The sequence below is a fragment of the Anomaloglossus baeobatrachus genome, unplaced genomic scaffold (genome assembly GCF_048569485.1).
Source record: "Anomaloglossus baeobatrachus isolate aAnoBae1 unplaced genomic scaffold, aAnoBae1.hap1 Scaffold_3655, whole genome shotgun sequence".
Classification (NCBI taxonomy): domain Eukaryota; kingdom Metazoa; phylum Chordata; class Amphibia; order Anura; family Aromobatidae; genus Anomaloglossus; species Anomaloglossus baeobatrachus.
In genome coordinates, this window is record NW_027443006.1 from 23,152 (window position 1) to 46,796 (window position 23,645).

Sequence of the window (23,645 nt, forward strand, 5' to 3'; positions counted from 1 at the left end):
CATGATTAGAGAATTTATTACATGTCAATCAAAGGGAGTAGTATATTGCATTCAATGTCCCTGTCAGACAAAATACATTGGGAGAACTATTAGACCCCTATGGAAAAGGGTGGGTGAGCACATTAGAAGTGTTAAAAATAAATGTACTAAGCACCCCCTATCCAGACATTATGTGTTAAAACATGGAGGGTCCTTTAAAGGATCCCAAGTATGGGGCGTACAAAAAATAACTAAGGATTGGAGAGGTGGCGATTTCATTAAAAAAATGTCACGAGCAGAAAGCCAATGGATTTTTGAATTGAACACCTTGAAACCATATGGACTCAATAATGATATAGAACTGTTTGCTTTTAATTAATTTATATTTTTATAGGTAGAGGAGTAATAGGTACTGATAATAATACGGAGAGAAGGAAAAAAAAAAAAAAAAAAAAAGCGATTGTCATGGAGATATATGTGTATATATGCATAATATATATTAAAATTGGTGCTTCACTTGCCCAAGGTTGATGTAGATATAAGGGGCTTTTCATATTATAGCAAATTTATATTACACCTTTATGATGTCCTTTTGTTAAATTTATTGTTGAAAAAAAGCATATGCATATATACACATTGTCTTCCCAGTATATGATGATACAAGCAAGGCTATATCTTTTTAGAAAAACCTTTAGAAAAACCTTTGCACATAATTATATTATATGGCTATTATGAACGGTCTTTCACAAATTGATATATGTAGTGGTCATTGAATGTTGGTTGAATTTAAACATTGTTTAATTTTATGCAAATTATAACCAATTAAATATATGCATAAATAGTGCTCTAGGCAACAGCTGAGTTATCCTTGAGGAAGGGGGCCGTTACACGCCCCCGAAACGCGCGTCGGATCAGTTTTCTTTTTTTTAGCCTACCTCACCTGTGCGTTGATAACCTGCCAAGTAATCTCTCCCTCGTGTGGAATCAACCGGCTTCCACTGGACACGGTACGGATTGCCTGCTGGAGAGGTTGAGAGGTTACCGCTGACATTTCCTTTGTCTGCAACCAGGATACATTGGTACCTCCAGCGGTTCTGCATTGCTCGTTTGGAAGCGGATCGGAGCCTTGTGTGGTGCTAACCTGCCAAGCAACTTCCTCCTGTGTGGAATCAGTCAGCTGACACTGGATACGGTCTGGACTGCCCGCTGGAGAGGCTGAGTAGTTACCGCTGATCTTATTGTTGTCCGCAGCCAACATCTTGGTGCTTTCAGTGGCTTCGTACTGCTTGATTTCGAAAGTACATTTGGGAGAATACGGGACCGGCTGGTTTGTGGCCTTGTGAAGTGTTATAAAGGCTCTGTAAAGAGGGATGTCGGTAACCATACATCTCCCCCAGAGCCAGCACTAGTCGCGGCCACTGGCCTCAAAACGTCCGCTCTGGAAGTCTAACAGGTCAATCCTGTACATAGCGGTTCCAGCCTAATCAATGGAGAAATCCGGGGTGTTTTTTGCGGTCAAGTTGTTGTGAGGTTTATTCCCCCAGGCCCTGGGGGCGAATATAACGTCGCAAACTTATATTGTACAACTTAAAACTTGTAAGTTAGCCAGGGGTGGTATAGTACATCTTTCATTGTATAAGTCTAAATTATTAACCAAACAAAATATATGCCACCGGCCGGGGCATTACATTAGACTGGTAAAACTAAATGAATGTGAATATTGTATCACCTCGAAGTTAATTGGTTATACAAAATAATTTTATTCTCATTACTTTCATTTTTTATTTTATGTGGTCCTTGTTTTATGTGGTCCTTGGTTTTAGTAATAATCAGTGTATTGTATATTATCAAATACTCTGTCTTGAAACAAGGATAGCAAAAAATTTTTTATTTGTGGTCTATTAATAAAATTATAAAAACCCATCTAGCGCTGGTTTATTGTGGATTTTTACTTAAAATCCTTTACACAGTTTATTAAAGGCTACTTTACACACTGCGATATCGGTCCCGATATCGCTAGTGTGGATACCCGCCCCCATCTGTTGCGCGACACGGGCAAATCGCTGCCCATGCTGCACAACACCGACCAGACCCGTCACACATACTTACCTGCCCGGCGACGTCGCTGTGACCGGCGAACCGCCTCCTTTCTAAGGGGGCGGTCCGTGCGGCGTCACAGCGACGTCACTGAGCGACCGCCCAATAGCAGCGGAGGGGCGGAGATGAGTGGCCGGAACATCCCGCCCACCTCCTTCCTTCCTCATAGCGGCTGGGAGGCAGGTAAGGAGAGGTTCCTCGTTTCTGCGGTGTCACACGGAGCGATGTGTGCTGCCGCAGGAGCGACGAACTACATCGTTACTGCTGCAGTAACGATAATCGAGAATGGAGACCCATGTCACCGATGAGCGATTTTGCACGTTTTTGCAGCGATGCAAAATCGCTCATCGGTGTCACACGCAGCAACATCGCTAATGCGGCCGGATGTGCGTCACAAATTCCGTGACCCCAACGACTCCGCATTAGCGATGTCGCAGCGTGTAAAGCCCCCTTTAGTGGGAGTGGTGTACAGGGTCTTAGCAGTAAAGAGTATTCCATATTTCTGCCAGATACCCACAGAGATATTGAAATCTGAAAAAAGAGACTTCTGCTCATTGAAGGTAAGAACTGCTCACATAGCGTTCAACTCCACAGCAAACGAGTGCTCTAGCACTGGCATCTCAGCAGGGATATTCCCCTACTACACATGTGTGTCTGGGTCCCTGTGACAGTTTACAGGACATAACTCAGGGCACCTAGACAGAAGGCAGAGGGACTACTTTCTATTTCTGGTGTAGAGCTTAGTACAATATATATATATATACTATTACATGTGACACATGTACCTTGTATTACCATTATTCGCTGTATATGAACCCCTTTTCTCCGGGCATTATTTGTCTATAGCATTTTTCACGAACCTGAGGCAACTGAGAACCCTTCAGTGAAGGAATTCCACTAACCCTCACAATACCAACCAGGGGCCTCCCTGCAGTAACTCAGGTAGTTGTACCCATTCTCTTTCCGCATTCTATGTGTTCTTCTTCTTTCTTCTTTTTTTTCTTTTTTCTTCTTTTTATTTCTATCATGTAGTTCAGGGGTTTATAGATATATGTCCTGCATCTCATATTTCCTTTAGTGGTGCTTCTTACCCATTCTCATATCATTTACCCTAGTATTTCATGATCCTGAGGCGACTGAGAACCCTTTAATAAAGGAATCCTTTTTCACTTGAATTGTCAAGTGATACTTACCAGTGACTATCACGTAATGTTACAGGTAGTTGCATTTTCTTCCTCTTCTTTCTCTCCTTTCTTCTTTGTCACACGGTCTATTGTGTTATAGCCCACGTGTCATGATTAGAGTTGAGCGCGGTTCGTGGTTCGTGGTTCTCCAGTTCTAGGCTCGAGTGATTTTGGGGCATGTTCTAGATCGAACTAGAACTCGAGCTTTTTGCAAAAGCTCGATAGTTCTAGAAACGTTCGAGAACGGTTCTAGCAGCCAAAAAACAGCTAAATCTTAGCTTGGTTTCTGCTGTAATAGTGTAAGTCACTCTGTGAATCAAACTATTATCACATTTCAGTGTATAGTGTGCGTGAACAGCGCCTTCAGATCACTGCTGTTTCTATAATGGCGATCGCCATTTTTTTTTTTTTTTTTCTTGTCTTCCTTCCCTAAGCGCGCGCGTCTTGTGGGGCTGGCCAGCATGTCAGCCAATCACAGACACACACACACCTAAGTGGACTTTGAGGCAGAGAAGCAACGGCATGTGTGATAGGATCTGCATGTCACATGTCCCTGCATTATAAAACCGGACATTTTCTTCACGATCGCCATTATCTGCCTTCTGCGTCTTTGGTGTCAGACATCACTGTCGCAGATCCGTCCTTTGTCCTATCGCCGATACAGCTGTATGCGCTGCATACACAGCGTTAGACAGCTTAGGGAGAGCACATTCTAGCAGTCCTTTTAAGGGCTCGTACCGGCAGGGTCAGAGAGCCATAGGTGACAGGTCCTGCAAACAGCAACAGCGTCTGTGTAGCCCAGGTCAGGGATTTCCTCCCTGCATTTCACCATTAGGAGGGAATAGAAAGGCAGGCTTCCATTCCTCTACCCAGAGCACCACAATCCTGCCACTGTACCCTCTTGTCCTCTGCACACTCCAACTCATTCTAAGTAAGCCATTATACTAGCAAACACTCAGTGTACCTAGTGGCATCCTATCTGTGGCTATTGGACTTTGCTATAGTCCCACTAGTGCAAAGACATTTGCAGAGCACATCTGCCTGCATTGCACACTCCAAGTTTTTTAAACTAAGCAATTTTACTAGCAAACACTCAGTGTACCTAGTGGCATCCTATACGTGGCTATTGGACTTTGCTATAGTCCCACTAGTGCAAAGACATTAGCAGAGCACATCTGCCTGCATTGCACACTCCAAGTTTTTTAAACTCAGCCATTATACAAGCAAACACTCAGTGTACCTAGTGGCATCCTATACGTGGCTATTGGACTTTGCTATAGTCCCACTAGGGCCAAGACATTTGCAGAGCGCATCTGCCTGCGTTGCACACTCCAACAAATTATAACGAAGCCATTATACTAGCAAACACTCAGTGTACCTAGTGGCATCCTATACGTGGCTATTGGACTTTGCTATAGTCCCACTAGTGCCAAGACATTTGCAGCACGTCTGCCTGCGTTGCACACTCCAACGAATTATAACTAAGCCATTATACTACCACACACTCAGTGTACCTAGTGGCATCCTATACGTGGCTATTGGACTTTGCTATAGTCCCACTAGTGCAAAGACATTAGCAGAGCACATCTGCCTGCATTGCACACTCCAAGTTTTTTAAACTCAGCCATTATACTAGCAAACACTCAGTGTACCTAGTGGCATCCTATACGTGGCTATTGGACTTTGCTATAGTCCCACTAGTGCCAAGACATTTGCAGAGCGCATCTGCCTGCGTTGCACACTCCAACTAATTATAACGAAGCCATTATACTAGCAAACACTCAGTGTACCTAGTGGCATCCTATACGTGGCTATTGGACTTTGCTATAGTCCCACTAGTGCCAAGACATTTGCAGAGCGCATCTGCCTGCGTTGCACACTCCAACAAATTATAACGAAGCCATTATACTAGCACACACTCAGTGTACCTAGTGGCATCCTATACGTGGCTATTGGACTTTGCTATAGTCCCACTAGTGCCAAGACATTTGCAGAGCACATCTGCCTGCATTGCACACTCCAAGTTTTTTAAACTCAGCCATTATACTAGCAAACAGTCAGTGTACCTAGTGGCATCCTAAACGTGGCTATTGTACTTTTGTCAATTCACAGTATTGGAACGTTATTTGCAGCACGTCTGCCTGCATTGCACACTCTAACTTTTTTAAACTCAGCCATTATACTAGCAAACACTCACTGTACCTAGTGGCATCCTAAACGTGGCTATTGTACTTTTGTCAATTCACAGTATTAGAACGTTATTTGCAGCACGTCTGCCTGCATTGCACACTCTAACTTTTTTAAACTCAGCCATTATACTAGCAAACACTCACTGTACCTAGTGGCATCCTAAACGTGGCTATTGTACTTTTGTCAATTCACAGTATTGGAACGTTATTTGCAGCACGTCTGCCTGCATTGCACACTCTAACTTTTTTAAACTCAGCCGTTATACTAGCAAACACTCACTGTACCTAGTTGTATCCTAAACGTGGCTATTGTACTTTTGTCAATTCACAGTATTGGAACGTTATTTGCAGCACGTCTGCCTGCATTGCACACTCTAACTTTTTTAAACTCAGCCATTATACTAGCAAACACTCACTGTACCTAGTTGTATCCTAAACGTGGCTATTGTACTTTTGTCAATTCACAGTATTGGAACGTTATTTGCAGCACGTCTGCCTGCATTGCACACTCTAACTTTTTTAAACTCAGCCATTATACTACCAAACAGTCAGTGTACCTAGTGGCATCCTAAACGTGGCTATTATACTTTTGTCAATTCACAGTATTGGAACGTTATTTGCAGCACGTCTGCCTGCATTGCACACTCTAACTTTTTTAAACTCAGCCATTATACTACCAAACAGTCAGTGTACCTAGTGGCATCCTAAACGTGGCTATTGTACTTTTGTCAATTCACAGTATTGGAACGTTATTTGCAGCACGTCTGCCTGCATTGCACACTCTAACTTATTTAAACTCAGCCATTATACTAGCAAACAGTCAGTGTACCTAGTGGCATCCTAAACGTGGCTATTGTACTTTTGTCAATTCACAGTATTGGAACGTTATTTGCAGCACGTCTGCCTGCATTGCACACTCTAACTTTTTTAAACTCAGCCATTATACTAGCAAACACTCACTGTACCTAGTGGCATCCTAAACGTGGCTATTGTACTTTTGTCAATTCACAGTATTGGAACGTTATTTGCAGCACGTCTGCCTGCATTGCACACTCTAACTTTTTTAAACTCAGCCATTATACTAGCAAACACTCACTGTACCTAGTTGTATCCTAAACGTGGCTATTGTACTTTTGTCAATTCACAGTATTGGAACGTTATTTGCAGCACGTCTGCCTGCATTGCACACTCTAACTTTTTTAAACTCAGCCATTATACTACCAAACAGTCAGTGTACCTAGTGGCATCCTAAACGTGGCTATTGTACTTTTGTCAATTCACAGTATTGGAACGTTATTTGCAGCACGTCTGCCTGCATTGCACACTCTAACTTTTTTAAACTCAGCCATTATACTAGCAAACAGTCAGTGTACCTAGTGGCATCCTAAACGTGGCTATTGTACTTTTGTCAATTCACAGTATTGGAACGTTATTTGCAGCACGTCTGCCTGCATTGCACACTCTAACTTTTTTAAACTCAGCCATTATACTAGCAAACAGTCAGTGTACCTAGTGGCATCCTATACGTGGCTATTGTACTTTTGTCAATTCACAGTATTGGAACGTTATTTGCAGCACGTCTGCCTGCATTGCACACTCTAACTTTTTTAAACTCAGCCATTATACTAGCAAACAGTCAGTGTACCTAGTGGCATCCTAAACGTGGCTATTGTACTTTTGTCAATTCACAGTATTGGAACGTTATTTGCAGCACGTCTGCCTGCATTGCACACTCTAACTTTTTTAAACTCAGCCATTATACTACCAAACAGTCAGTGTACCTAGTGGCATCCTATACGTGGCTATTGGACTTTGCTATAGTCCCACTAGTGCCAAGACATTTGCAGAGCGCATCTGCCTGCGTTGCACACTCCAACTAATTATAACGAAGCCATTATACTAGCAAACACTCACTGTACCTAGTTGTATCCTAAACGTGGCTATTGTACTTTTGTCAATTCACAGTATTGGAACGTTATTTGCAGCACGTCTGCCTGCATTGCACACTCTATCTTTTTTAAACTCATCCATTATACTAGCAAACACACAGTGTACCTAGTGGCATCCTATACGTGGCTATTGGACTTTGCTATAGTCCCACTAGTGCCAAGACATTTGCAGAGCGCATCTGCCTGCGTTGCACACTCCAACAAATTATAACGAAGCCATTATACTAGCACACACTCAGTGTACCTAGTGGCATCCTATACGTGGCTATTGGACTTTGCTATAGTCCCACTAGTGCAAAGACATTTGCATAGCACGTCTGCCTGCATTGCACACTACAACTTTTTTAAACTAAGCAATTTTACTAGCAAACACTCACTGTACCTAGTTGTATCCTAAACGTGGCTATTGTACTTTTGTCAATTCACACTACTGCAAATCTATGTGCAGCACCTCTGCATGACAACCTCGTGCTCTGTTTTTAATAAGCTATAATGATAGCACAAAATACTGCCATTTTGTGGCATCATAGAACTGGCTGTTGTATTCCATTAGTGCCCCACTGGTGACAAGCTATTTCTAGCACCTCTACATCACACCCTCATGCACATTTTGCTACGCTAATGTTATAGCAAACTCATGGAATTCATTGCTGCATTTCATAATTCGGAGGGATAGAAAGTCAGGCTTCCTTTAGCTTTTCCTTCTTTTCATAGACAGCATCTCCAAGACAAATTTCCCCTCCACGTCTAAGTGTGGAGAGGCAGCTAGTGCGCATGCGTGTGCCGATGTACCCCAGCTGCAGCATAATTACAGTGTTTCGCCTAGTGAGTATGCTCAGCCTGACTGTGCCATTCCTGACGCTAAGTTTTCATTTCGGGATACAGCGCATGCTCCCACACTAAGTGTGAAAAGCCTCTTTGCACAGGTGCTTGCATTCCGTGCCGGGTCTAAGTCCTGTTTTGGGCATAGACACCATGCTAAAGCTGATAGTCTTTTTTCAGAGACTGTATTTCATGCTACTGAGCATGCTCAGGCACTTCCTGCATCAGAGACTAGGTCCGGTAATGAACTCTTTGGCCCTGGCCCTGATGTGGGGGTCCCATATAGACCACAGGGCATCAGGTGTCCTCCCAAATGGCTTGCAGAGGCCCACACCTATGACTTGTCACCGCATTATTGATGCTCAGACGATGACTGGTGAGGTGTTTGGGTCATGGCAGCCATGAGGTCATCATTGAAGTTGCGTTTCCAAATAGGACGCTAGTTATGCCACTCATGACGTGTCACTCTACTTTTGTCTCCAGGAGGTGCATTGTGGTTCACCCTGGTTTGGGGCGGACCCAGGTTATAAAAGGGGCTGGAGCCAACCAGGAGGTGCGCAGTCTTCTATTATGCTCCGAAAGAGCACACCTCCATGTGTTGAACCCATTGCGGCTTTAGGCCAGAGGTAGGCAGGGATCGGGTGGTGGATGCAGGCCACCACCACAGTTGGTAACGCAGAACGGTTAAGACCAGCTCCTGTCCTAACAGTCCTGCTTGTGCAGCCCAGTGGCATTAACAGGCCTGCTGCTGCTGATGCGCCTGCTGTCCACAGGTGTGGCCCCTACGCACACGGTCAGCGTACTCAATGGCCCCTGTGTTGTTAACAGGGAGTTCCTGGGCTGGGTGGGCATGTGGACCCTGTGACGCTAACAGGGCTCACAGTCTCCAGATCGAATGGCGTCTAACTCGGTTCAGGCTACTATTAGTTTCATAGCCACACAGCTCTGTATCCTCCACCAAACCTTCAAGTTGCCAACCTCTCCTTTTCCAACTGGGAGCACGGTGGACACTGACTGGTGATGGGGATATATACCTTTCTCTTTCTTTTCTTATTAATTTTCGTTATATAGCGGTCACAGATTATATACCACTTTATCCAAATCTGCCAGTCCCACTGTAACAGATGTTGTTTCTTCAGCAAATGTTACAGTTGCTTAACCACCAAATCCACGGACCAAAACTTTTTTCCCCTTTCCAACACACCTGTTCCCCTTTCCAACAGCATCTGTCCTTTTTCAACTCATTTTGGGATATGACCAAAAGTGCAACTGTGCAGGGACACCGTACTCAACGCCATCTCAGCACAGCAGCCATCCCTCGGTCCCTCCGATGTGGACAAGTAAAAGACCATTTCCTCCTATCCATGACAAAGCGTTGAGATTCACTCTGTGCAGCACTGGTGTTTAGTGGACAAGTAGATCTAAGATTGCGTACCACATTCTGCAGATACTCCTGTATACGTGCGTCTATTTCTATGGCAGGAATTAGTTCGCCAAATTTTGTCTTGTACCGGGGATCTAACAGTGTGGCAACCCAGTATTCAGGATTAGTTCAAATTCATACAATCCGAGGGTCATGTAGGTAGTGCAGCAAGAAGGCGCTCATGTGTCTTGTGCATCCAGGAGGACCAAGTCCTTGGTGTGTTGGTGGCAGAGAGGTGAGAATCGTGCATCCTTCCTCTGCCCTCTACCCACAACCTCGCACAACCGAAATGTGAGCAAGCTCTCACTCATCTGCTGAGTCTTCCATGCCCATCGCCAGTTCGTCCTCCATTTCTTCATGGGCTCCTGCACTTTCATCAACACTTTTTGCTGATACTATGCGCCCTTGTTAATCCCTCTCCCTCACCATGAATGCCGCATAGGTGCCGCTGACCATCTGGACCTCGTAGATCTTGTTATCCCTTCCGCATATGACTCCTCCTGTACTTCCTCCCCTTCCTCTTGTCCCAACACCTGACTCAGAATAATAATTACAGTGTGCTCCATCATGTAGATGACCAGAATTGTCACGCTGAGAATGACATTGCCAGTGCTAAACATCTTCGTCGACATTTCAAAACTGTGTAGCAGGGTGCATAGGTCCTTGATCTGACACCACTCCAGCAGCGTGATCTGCACCACCTCTGGATCAAGTTATCCCAGGCTATATGTCTTACCGTATTTCAGCAGGGCTCTGCGGTGCTGCCACACACGCTGCAACATGTGCAGATTCCAATTCCTGCGTGTCGAAACATCGCATTTACGGCGTTTAACTGCCAGACCCTAAGACTTCCGGAGTGATGAAAGTTGTTGAGCTGCTGTGTGCGCACGATGGAAGTGAGCACATAGCGAGCGTGCCCACTGCACAAGGCCATGTAGGCCGTGATGGTGTTTTAAAAATTGCTGGCGAATTCGGTTCAACACGTGAGCCCTAAAAGGCACGTGTGTCACATTGCCCTGAGGATGGCCCGCAGCCAGGTTTGCATCATTGCCGCACACGGCTGTTAAGTCACCAACGTAGTCCGCTCCGTCAATTTGTACTCCGGTTGCCAGGTGACAACGTGTTCCTTTCATGAATAGTGCTGATGATGTGAGAGTAGTCGATGCCAGCGGCGCAGGTGGACGCAGGTTATGCTCACCCACTGGGCTGCATTACCTTGACAGATGCAGAATCTCTGGCTGAATGTAGCTGGTGGGTATCTCACAGATGAAATACCATCATTCAGCTACAACCAATGGGAAGACACCACACCCTTTTTTATGCCCATCCTGTCTGCAGACCACTGCCAGACATAGCTATGAACCTCTGGTTAATTTTACCCCCAGTTCAGTTTTATGATTTTGTGTGCTTGTTACCTGACTACTTTTCCTGCTTGCTGTTTATGTACCTTGTTGGCCGATACGCATTTCAACTCTGCTTGTTTTCTGATTCTTTCCTGGCCGTCCCATTCTGTTCCTGTTCCTCAATTAATGTTTTGACCCTGCCTGACTACTATTCTCTGTAATAGCGGTGTGACTCACATTTCCCATACATTTCAAAGTAAAGCTTTGACCGCCTGATGGCATTGAGCTCTGCTGCCAGCATAGTAAGGAGGTGTGTGGTAGTCCTTGTGCGCAGTTGCAAGGAAGGGTGGCCTGACCACACAGGGTTTGCGCCAAGGTAGAGGACCCACACGAGGTTGAAGAGGCAGAAGCAGTGTATTAACTTCTACATACAGAACAAGGATTGAAACAACTCGTGGGGACGGCAAGACTTGTACAGCAGACCCTTCTCCATCTCTCACCATAGTTTGCCAGTGCCCAGTCAGTGACATGTAATGACCCTGTCTATGCTTACTGGTCCAAGTATCTGTGTTGAAATGCACCCTGTCGCACACAGATTTTCTCAAGGAAGTGGTGATGTTGTGTGCGACATGCTGGTGTAGCGCGGGCATGCTTTTCTTGGAGAAGCAGTGGTGATTGGGCATGTGGTACTGGGGCACAGCGACAGACATAAGGTCTGTAAAATCCTGTGTGTCCACTACGCGTAAAGGCAGCATTTCGGTAGCCAACAGCTTACAGAGGGATAGAGTCAACCACTTAGCTTTGTCATGGGTCGCAGTAAGTGGCCTTTTATTTGACCACATCTGAGGGAAAGAGATCTGGCTGCTGTCTGTAGACGGTGTTGAGTAGGGTGTCCCTGGAAAAATGCAGGTTTGTGAGAAAAGTGCAGGCGGAGACATGATGTTGCCTTCATCTTGCCTTCAGATCTGTTCATCTTGTATCATTTTTAAAAAACACATCAAGCAAGGGTTACTCCAAGCGGAGTCTACCTTTTTTCCCAACATTGGGCACACAGACACCCCATCAGTGGCAGCACTTGTGCCCTAGTTGCAAACAGGATGTTTTGATTTGCATCAAGCACATTCCAAATCCACAAGCATTTACTCTCCCCAGGATGACACAGGGGTAGTAAATTCCTTCTGGATCCATGACTTGTTCATTTTGATGAACGTCAGTGTGTCCACATTGTCACTGGACAGACGCGTGCGCTTATCTGTCAGCACACACCCAGCAGCACTGAAGAAGACACGTTCAGAGACAACGCTGGCAGCTGCACACGACAAAATCTCCAAGGCGTAACTGGAGAGCTCTGTCAATTTTTCTAGATTTGAAGCCCAAAAGGAGCAAGGCTCCATTTGCAAAGTCATTGCATCGATGTTCATTTCGAGATACTCCTGTATCATCCTCTCCATCCGTTGACTATGTGTCAGACTTGTTGTCTCTGGTGGCCTTGCAAAGGAGGGTCTAAAAAAATTATGAAAATATTCCATAAAATTGCTGTTACCAGCACCAGATACGGTCCTACTGGTACGGGTAGACTGTTGAAGATGACGATGCCGTCCCATGTTTGTCAAGTTACAACTGGGAGAATCACTCCCTTCACCTGCACGGTTGTTTGGTGTAAAAGCCGAGCTAAGATCGAGTAACAGCTTATGCTGATACTCCAGCATACGTGCGTCCCTTTCTATGGGTGGAATTATGTCACAAAATTTGGACTTGTCCCGGGGATCTAATAGTGTGGCAAGCCAGTAGTCATCATCACTTCTAATTTTGACAATCCGAGGGTCATGTTGGAGGTAGTGCAACAAGAAGGCACTCATGTGTCTTGCGCAGCCATGCGGACCAAGTCCACGCTGTGTTTGTGGCATAGAGGTGCTAACCGTTCTTTCTTCCTCTGACATCTCCCCCCAACCTCTTTCAACTGAATTTTGACCAAGGTCTCCCTCATCCGCTGAGTCTTCCATGTCCATGGACAGTTCGTCCTCCATATCTTCATGTCCTCCTGCACCTTCCTCAACATCTCGCCTGCTACCATGCGCCCTTGTTGATCCCTGTCCCCCATGGTCCCATGCCTGCCGCGTTGGTGATGATGAACGTCTGGACCTTGGTGATGTTGTTGTGTCTTGCGCATATGAATCCTCCTGTAGTTCCTCCCCTTCCTGTTGTCCCACCCCCTGACTCCGAATAGTGTTTAGCGTGTGCTCCAGCATGTAAATGACTGTAATCGTCATGCTGATAATGGCATTGTCAGCGCTAAACATATTCGTCGCCATGTCGAAACTGTGCAGAACGGTGCATAGGTCCTTGATCTGAGATCACTCCATCAGGGTGATCTGCCCCACTTCTGCATCTCGTTGGCCCATCATGACGTATTGCACCAGGGCTCGCCGGTGCTGCCACAGTCGCTGTAACATGTGGAGAGTTGAATTCCAGCGTGTCGCCACATCGCATTTCAGGCGATGAACCGGCAGGCCGAAAGACTTCTGGAGCGATGCAAGTCGCTCAGCTGCGGCGGTTGAACGGCGGAAGTGAGCACTGCAGACAGTTTACGTGCCCTGGTCAGAAGGCCATCTAGGCCGGGATAGTGTGTTAAAAATTGCTGGACAACAAGGTTCAACACGTGAGCCATACAAGGCACGTGTGTCACCTTGCCCAGGCGAAGGGCCGCACCCAGGTTTGCAGCATTGTCGCACACGGCCTTACCAGGCTGCAGGTTGAGTGGAGACAACCATTTATTAAACTCGGACCGCAGAGCTGACCACAACTCCTCAGCTGTGTGACTCTTATTCCCAAGACATGTCAAGCTAAAGACCGCCTGATGCCGTTGCGCTCTGCTGCCAGCATAGTAATGAGGGGTGCGTGATTCCTTCTGCGCAGTGAGAACGCTGGTGGCCTGACCAGGCAGGCTTGGGGCGGAGGTGGAGGACCCAGATGAGGTGGAGGATGCAGAAGCAGTGGCGGAACTTGGACAGACAGAGGATTGACACACAAGTCGTGGGGACGGCAAGACTTGTGCAGCAGACCCTTCACCATCTATCAACATAGTTACCGAGTGCCCAGTCAGCGACATGTAACGTCCCTGTCCATGCTTACTGGTCCAAGTATCGGTGGTGAAATGCACCCGTTCACACACAGAGTTTCTCAAGGAAGCGGTGATGTTGTGTGCGACATGCTGGTGTAGCGCGGGCACACCTTTCTTAGAGAAGTAGTGGCGACTAGGCATCTGGTACTGGGGCACAGCGACAGACATAAGGTCTCTAAAATCCTGTGTGTCCACTAGGCGGAAAGGCAGCATTTCGGTAGCCAACAGCTTACAGAGGGATAGAGTCAACCTCTTAGCTTTGTCATGGGTCGGAGGAAGTGGCCTTTTATTTGACCACATCTGAGGGACAGAGATCTGGCTGCTGTGTGTAGACGGTGTTGAGTAGGGTGTCCCTGGAAAAATGCAGGTTTGTGAGGAAAGTGCAGGCGGAGACATGATGTTGCCTTCATCCAACGTAGGTGCTATCGATGTCTGAGAGAGCTGTACACACTCACTTGTTTCCCCTTCCAAACCAACTGACGACCTACCAAGCAAACTGCCTGTTGCGGTTACAGTGGTGGAAGTTTTGCGTGGAAAAACAGGTGTGACAGCTGTCCCCACAGTCCTAGAAGATGAAGAGCGCGCGGATGCACTGGAAGGGGCGGGCGGTGGATGGTTCGCTCCGCTAGGCCGCATTGCAGCACAGTGAGCTTCCCACCGGGACCTATGATATTTATTCATGTGACGATTCATGGAAGAAGTTGTCAAACTGCTGAGGTTTTGACCTCTACTAAGAGAATCATGACAAATTTTACATATCACATGATTTGGGCGATCTTTTTCTATGTCAAAAAAGGAACAGGCTAGGCAAGGCTTAGAGGCCATGCGACCTGTTGATGCACCCCGAATAATGCTCATAGGCAGAGTGGTGGCTGAGGATGCAGTTGTAGACGTGCTACCAGTGCTCCGACTCTGTCCAGGAAGGCGCAAGGTAATTTCGTCGTCGGTTGCATCCTCCTCCACCGCCTCTGTTGACCTCCTCGAGTGCCTGACTGGGGGTTGACAGTAGGTGGGATCTAGAACTTCATCATCAATTGTTGTGTTTGCACTACCCTCCCCCTCAGACCGAGCCTCTTCTTGCCCTGACCGAATATTTAAGTTGTCATCCCAATCGGGTATCTGCGTCTCATCTTCATCAGTATGTTCCTCATTGCCTATAACCACAGTTGTTGGAAAGGCAGCATTTTGGTAGCCAACAGTTTGCATTTTATGAAAGTCAACCTCCAAGCCATGTCATGCCCTTCTAAAAGCATGTATAACACAGCGAGGGGACTCCAACCACAGTCTCCCTCGTTGCCACTCACTGGGCCACACACACCCCACTTGACTGGCATCGGTTGAGCTCCCTTTTGAAAAAGAAAAAGATGCTTTGCATGAAGCACTCTCAAAAATACGCGTGCCTTTCCCGTCCCCTGGCTGACCCAGGGGAAGAAAAGTCCTCTGAGAGCCATGACTTGTTCATCTTGGTTCTTTTAGAGACACAGCGAGGGGACTCCAACCACAGTCTCCCTCGTTGCCACTCACTGGGCCACACACACCCCACTTGACTGGCATCGGTTGAGCTCCCTTTTGAAAAAGAAAAAGATGCTTTGCATGAAGCACTCTCAAAAATACGCGTGCCTTTCCCGTCCCCTGGCTGACCCAGGGGAAGAAAAGTCCTCTGAGAGCCATGACTTGTTCATCTTGGTTCTTTTAGAGACACAGCGAGGGGACTCCAACCACAGTCTCCCTCGTTGCCACTCACTGGGCCACACACACCCCACTTGACTGGCATCGGTTGAGCTCCCTTTTGAAAAAGAAAAAGATGCTTTGCATGAAGCACTCTCAAAAATACGCGTGCCTTTCCCGTCCCCTGGCTGACCCAGGGGAAGAAAAGTCCTCTGAGAGCCATGACTTGTTCATCTTGGTTCTTTTAGAGACACAGCGAGGGGACTCCAACCACAGTCTCCCTCGTTGCCACTCACTGGGCCACACACACCCCACTTGACTGGCATCGGTTGAGCTCCCTTTTGAAAAAGAAAAAGATGCTTTGCATGAAGCACTCTCAAAAATACGCGTGCCTTTCCCGTCCCCTGGCTGACCCAGGGGAAGAAAAGTCCTCTGAGAGCCATGACTTGTTCATCTTGGTTCTTTTAGAGACACAGCGAGGGGACTCCAACCACAGTCTCCCTCGTTTCCACTCACTGGGCCACACACACCCCACTTGACTGGCATCGGTTGAGCTCCCTTTTGAAAAAGAAAAAGATGCTTTGCATGAAGCACTCTCAAAAATACGCGTGCCTTTCCCGTCCCCTGGCTGACCCAGGGGAAGAAAAGTCCTCTGAGAGCCATGACTTGTTCATCTTGGTTCTTTTAGAGACACAGCGAGGGGACTCCAACCACAGTCTCCCTCGTTTCCACTCACTGGGCCACACACACCCCACTTGACTGGCATCGGTTGAGCTCCCTTTTGAAAAAGAAAAAGATGCTTTGCATGAAGCACTCTCAAAAATACGCGTGCCTTTCCCGTCCCCTGGCTGACCCAGGGGAAGAAAAGTCCTCTGAGAGCCATGACTTGTTCATCTTGGTTCTTTTAGAGACACAGCGAGGGGACTCCAACCACAGTCTCCCTCGTTGCCACTCACTGGGCCACACACACCCCACTTGACTGGCATCGGTTGAGCTCCCTTTTGAAAAAGAAAAAGATGCTTTGCATGAAGCACTCTCAAAAATACGCGTGCCTTTCCCGTCCCCTGGCTGACCCAGGGGAAGAAAAGTCCTCTGAGAGCCATGACTTGTTCATCTTGGTTCTTTTAGAGACACAGCGAGGGGACTCCAACCACAGTCTCCCTCGTTGCCACTCACTGGGCCACACACACCCCACTTGACTGGCATCGGTTGAGCTCCCTTTTGAAAAAGAAAAAGATGCTTTGCATGAAGCACTCTCAAAAATACGCGTGCCTTTCCCGTCCCCTGGCTGACCCAGGGGAAGAAAAGTCCTCTGAGAGCCATGACTTGTTCATCTTGGTTCTTTTAGAGACACAGCGAGGGGACTCCAACCACAGTCTCCCTCGTTGCCACTCACTGGGCCACACACACCCCACTTGACTGGCATCGGTTGAGCTCCCTTTTGAAAAAGAAAAAGATGCTTTGCATGAAGCACTCTCAAAAATACGCGTGCCTTTCCCGTCCCCTGGCTGACCCAGGGGAAGAAAAGTCCTCTGAGAGCCATGACTTGTTCATCTTGGTTCTTTTAGAGACACAGCGAGGGGACTCCAACCACAGTCTCCCTCGTTGCCACTCACTGGGCCACACACACCCCACTTGACTGGCATCGGTTGAGCTCCCTTTTGAAAAAGAAAAAGATGCTTTGCATGAAGCACTCTCAAAAATACGCGTGCCTTTCCCGTCCCCTGGCTGACCCAGGGGAAGAAAAGTCCTCTGAGAGCCATGACTTGTTCATCTTGGTTCTTTTAGAGACACAGCGAGGGGACTCCAACCACAGTCTCCCTCGTTGCCACTCACTGGGCCACACACACCCCACTTGACTGGCATCGGTTGAGCTCCCTTTTGAAAAAGAAAAAGATGCTTTGCATGAAGCACTCTCAAAAATACGCGTGCCTTTCCCGTCCCCTGGCTGACCCAGGGGAAGAAAAGTCCTCTGAGAGCCATGACTTGTTCATCTTGGTTCTTTTAGAGACACAGCGAGGGGACTCCAACCACAGTCTCCCTCGTTGCCACTCACTGGGCCACACACACCCCACTTGACTGGCATCGGTTGAGCTCCCTTTTGAAAAAGAAAAAGATGCTTTGCATGAAGCACTCTCAAAAATACGCGTGCCTTTCCCGTCCCCTGGCTGACCCAGGGGAAGAAAAGTCCTCTGAGAGCCATGACTTGTTCATCTTGGTTCTTTTAGAGACACAGCGAGGGGACTTCAACCACAGTCTCCCTCGTTGCCACTCACTGGGCCACACACACCCCACTTGACTGGCATCGGTTGAGCTCCCTTTTGAAAAAGAAAAAGATGCTTTGCATGAAGCACTCTCAAAAATACGCGTGCCTTTCCCGTCCCCTGGCTGACCCAGGGGAAGAAAAGTCCTCTGAGAGCCATGACTTGTTCATCTTGGTTCTTTTAGAGACACAGCGAGGGGACTCCAACCACAGTCTCCCTCGTTTCCACTCACTGGGCCACACACACCCCACTTGACTGGCATCGGTTGAGCTCCCTTTTGAAAAAGAAAAAGATGCTTTGCATGAAGCACTCTCAAAAATACGCGTGCCTTTCCCGTCCCCTGGCTGACCCAGGGGAAGAAAAGTCCTCTGAGAGCCATGACTTGTTCATCTTGGTTCTTTTAGAGACACAGCGAGGGGACTCCAACCACAGTCTCCCTCGTTGCCACTCACTGGGCCACACACACCCCACTTGACTGGCATCGGTTGAGCTCCCTTTTGAAAAAGAAAAAGATGCTTTGCATGAAGCACTCTCAAAAATACGCGTGCCTTTCCCGTCCCCTGGCTGACCCAGGGGAAGAAAAGTCCTCTGAGAGCCATGACTTGTTCATCTTGGTTCTTTTAGAGACACAGCGAGGGGACTCCAACCACAGTCTCCCTCGTTTCCACTCACTGGGCCACACACACCCCACTTGACTGGCATCGGTTGAGCTCCCTTTTGAAAAAGAAAAAGATGCTTTGCATGAAGCACTCTCAAAAATACGCGTGCCTTTCCCATCCCCTGGCTGACCCAGGGGAAGAAAAGTCCTCTGAGAGCCATGACTTGTTCATCTTGGTTCTTTTAGAGACACAGCGAGGGGACTCCAACCACAGTCTCCCTCGTTTCCACTCACTGGGCCACACACACCCCACTTGACTGGCATCGGTTGAGCTCCCTTTTGAAAAAGAAAAAGATGCTTTGCATGAAGCACTCTCAAAAATACGCGTGCCTTTCCCGTCCCCTGGCTGACCCAGGGGAAGAAAAGTCCTCTGAGAGCCATGACTTGTTCATCTTGGTTCTTTTAGAGACACAGCGAGGGGACTCCAACCACAGTCTCCCTCGTTTCCACTCACTGGGCCACACACACCCCACTTGACTGGCATCGGTTGAGCTCCCTTTTGAAAAAGAAAAAGATGCTTTGCATGAAGCACTCTCAAAAATACGCGTGCCTTTCCCGTCCCCTGGCTGACCCAGGGGAAGAAAAGTCCTCTGAGAGCCATGTCCACATTGTCAGTGGACAGACACGTGTGCTTATCTGCCAGCAGACCCACAGCAGCACTGAAGACAGGTTCCGAGAGAACGCTGGCTGCAGGACACGACAAGATCCCCAAGACGTACGTGGCGAGCTCAGGCAATTTATCAAGATTGGAAGCCAAGAATGAGCAGGGCTCAAGTTGCACATTAATGGAATCGATGTTTCCTTGCATATACTCATATATCTGTGTGTCCTCCTCTTTTTCCTTGTCCAGCTGTTTTGTTTTCGCATGAGTATATGTCCTTGTCACTTTCCAATGTGTTTGAGTTGTTTGTCACCTTTAGTACACCTTTGAGGGTGTTTTCTAGGTGTTTTTCTGTGTTTGTGATTGCCTGCCATTGTTTCCTATTGGCTCGAGTTCGGTTCGTCGAACGTTCGACGAACCGAACTCGAACGGGAGGTCCGTTCGGCGAACCAACCTCGAGCCGAACCGCGACCGGTTCGCTCATCTCTAGTCATGATAACACTTGTACCATCTTTTCATTTAGATTCCACCTACAATTATTTACCGATTCCAGTTCTGAAATAGGCTTTCATGATCTACTCACTAGAATTCTCAAGTGCATAAGGTACTGAGACATATACATGTTCACACCATTATAAAGAACAAAGTATAAACATTGAGGTTTTTCTCACACCCATGTTCCTGTGTTCTTTGATATGATATGTGTTCATTTCCTTCACTATATAGGATTGCAAGTTTTCCATTTGTACCTTAATGGCAATGACGCTATACAATTGAACACATATCATCCTGTTATCCATATAGGTGTGTATTTACCTGCTTGACTATTTTTGGTTGTTTGATCCAGAATGTTTCTCCAGATAGGTCATGTGGAAATTTTCTTTCCTCAGTACAAATGTTTTCACTATGGCTTTGGAAAAATTTTTTGTATGTGCATCATGGTCATTTGACCCATTGTACTCTCAAGTAGCAATATATTGTACTGTTATGTTGTACTATGTACTAATTACGTGTTTATATGGTTTTGTAACCCTTTATGATCTTAGATAACTTTATCCTTGATAAAGACCTAAAAACAAGGTCGAAACGTTGGATGAATTATCCTTTTGCACAAATAAAGAATTTTCAGCATTCCAAGAGTTCTTTTCTTACGTTATTGATCACTATAGTGTGCCAGAGCTATTTCTATTGAATTGACTCTTATTTTTTCTGAGCACCTGCTATATACACAGTGACCCAGACATATTCAAGTTTCATTCAGAAGGCAGAGGGAAGCCTTAGCAGCTGAGCCTATATCTTGGCTTGTGAGCATTAGAACAGGCCGGCGATTACAGGGTAACATGAAAAATGTCCAGCTTGCATTATGACTAGAACATGACAATATCCTTTTAAGTACTAACCTATGATGCGTTCCTAAGCAGTTGATGTTATATGTTCTACATTTCATTTTCTGCATACTTTACAAGTAGTAGAATTTGCTTTGATATAGGCAACTGGATTTTCACAATGAAAAGGCAAAGGATAACGCCCGAAAAAGACGCCATACATTATGTCAGTGCCATCACTGACAAACCTGGATTGACCATGAAATACATCAATCCCCTTAAAGGTGAGTTAAAACAAGTTTTAACTAAATTGCCTTAATATTGTCATGCATTAGAATGACTGTCTTAGGTAATGATAAATATTTTCTACAGGAAGAGGAGTGTTTGCTGAAACTGAAATCGAAAAAGGGAGTTTTGTTGCAGAATATCGAGGCGAGCTCACGTATGCACTTACGATGGTAGACAACTACTCGAGATTTATGGTTGTGGTACAAGTCAAAGATCTAATGGCCCATACTGCAGCGAAGGTCTTCCAAGCACACTTATGCAGACCTCATGGCTACTCAGAGAGAGTCCTCACAGATCAAGGCACAGCCTTTGAAGCGGAAATCTTCAAGGACTTCTGCAGCTTTTACCGATGCAGGAAGATGCGCACTACACCCTACCATGCTCAAACCAATGGTTATCAACCTGCTCAGGACTTTACCCCATATTCCAGATGTGGCCTTACAAGTGATTTATAGAGGGGTAACAATACGTTGGGATCACCGGATCTAATCTCCCTTTTTATACACCCTAAAATCTTGTTTGCTTTAGAATAAACAATAACATCATAAAGGTATAGCAGTACCGTTTCAAAGTTTCGGTGTCCCAAGCAGCATTCCATCAGCCTCTGGAAGGTTCCTGGCAAATTGCACAGCTCGAAGGGCATGCTTTTGAACTCGCAGAGACCCATCGGGGTGGCAAAGGCGGTCTTCTCCCGGTCTGCCTCAGCAACGGACACTTGCCAATAGCGACTAGTGAGATCAAGGGTAGAAAAATAATTTGCAGTTCTCAATGCAGCTAGCTATTCCTCAATACAGGGGAGTGGTGCTGTCCTTCTTCTTTAACAGGACCAACGGAGCTGCCCAGAGGCTACAACTGTCACGGATAACCCCAGCCTCCTTCATGTTGCTCAACATGTCCTTGATACACTGGTAATGTGCAGGTAGTTTTGGCTTATATCTCTCTTTGATGGGTGGGTGTGCACTTGTGGGGATGTAGTGTTTGACCCCTTTTATTCTTCAAAAGTCTAGCGGATGTTTGCTGAAGACTTGCTCGTATTCTTGCACTAGCCTGTAGACCCCCTTCTTGTGATGTGAAGGTGTGGAGTCAGTGCCTACGTGTAATTCCTTACACCACTCCTCTGGCTGACTTGGTGAGCTGTCACTGAATGGGTGGGCTGAAGCAATGGTGGATGCTGCTGTTTGGATAGCATGTGTATCTACTGAGAACAGCTTATCAATGGTGGCAAATCGGAGCAGCTTAATCTCTTGCTCTCCGCAGTTCAACACTCTCATGGGCACTCTTCCCTTCCATATTAATGAATAAAACTATGATGTAAATAGCATATAGATACCCCACAAATGCAGATAAAAGTAGGTTATGGGAAAAGGGGGAAGAGAGAAACAGGAAAATAGTGGAATAAAGTATACCTTCCAGGTGGGAGAGGAAATGGCAGCACAGCCAGTGGAGGTGAAGCAAGGGGAGCCTGCAACTAAAGAGTTGAGAGCGTTATCACATGGTGACTGAGCCTGATTGTAACAGGAGCATAGAGGTGCCGATCCTGTCTTACCTGTGTTGGTGTAGAAGTGGGTGTCCTGTGGTGGAGTCAGCTATGTGCAGTGGTGGCCGTGGGTTCTTTTATGTGCGACCGTAGTAATAGCTGCGCCCACTTCCTGTATGGGAGTGGAATGCAGTGAGGGTAATGGAACGCACGCCTGCGCATTTGTGTTTAACGTCGCGCATGTGCAGAACGGAGAAAAGGCTGCGCTCACTTCCTAATGAAAGGGAGTGAGACGCATCTGGGAAGGGAAGGGAAAAGATTAGGGTTTGGGGATGATGAAAGGGCTTTCTACGGGCAAGGATGGCAAAGGGTGGCAGTGACGGAAAGTCAGGCAGCCTGTCCTGTCCTGTCCTGTCCGTCCGTCTTTTTGTATCATGAATTGGAAAGACTGCAAGGGGGAGGGGAGGTGCTTGTGTCCAAAAGGAGGAGTTATTCAGATTCATTGCAGTGGGCGGCGGCTGCAAAAAGCACCATTCTTCTTGTTTTTGCTCTGCAAAACAGCCTTTTCAAGGGTTGGCTTGGGTGACAAAATGTCTTCTGTAGGCGTGGGTTTGTCTCCCTCTCCCTAAGATGTGTCCGGTATAGGCCAGGGTGCCACTCAAGGCCGTAACCAATTCGGGTTATAGCTTCTCGGCCTTTTGGCTAAGATCAAGTGTAGTTTCGGAGGACGCTACCTTGGTCGGTACTGGAAGGTGCCTGGGATTGCACGTCTGCCGGCCTTGAGGAAGTGTGTGTGCCTTCTGGTGACACATAGCCCTCTTGTGCCTGGACGGTTCCCAGGCAACGGGAGGCGATCACCTTTGTTATTTTGAAGTCCTACTGATAAACAGAAAAAAAAAAAAATTAAATCTGTTCTTATCAGTTTAATATCTGATACGTCCCCTCTCTGGGGACCATATATTAAATGGATTTTTAGAACAAGGAGATGGAAAAAATCTTGCTCTGTCCACTCCACGCATTGACCTGGTATTGCAGTACCTCCAGGACCGGTGCACCCCTTCTTAACCCAGTTTCCAAAAGCAGAACTCAATTCACCTGATTCAAATGAGCCCCATTAGTGAATTGAAAGAAAGCAAAAACTTTATATGCACCTCAATTTGGCCAATTCACTTTTCACACTTTCACCCTTTTTTTTATCTTTCACACCTTTTACTTGCTTTATTGATGCAAAAAGCTGTGCCAAATAGCAAACTCATC

The 23,645-nt window shown here is 46.6% G+C and overlaps 1 pseudogene; it reads left to right on the plus strand.

The window, feature by feature from the left end:
- The first annotated feature begins 23,241 nt into the window (after positions 1–23,241).
- On the plus strand, positions 23,242–23,448 carry LOC142273669 (U2 spliceosomal RNA; annotated as a pseudogene).
- Positions 23,449–23,645: the final 197 nt, after the last annotated feature.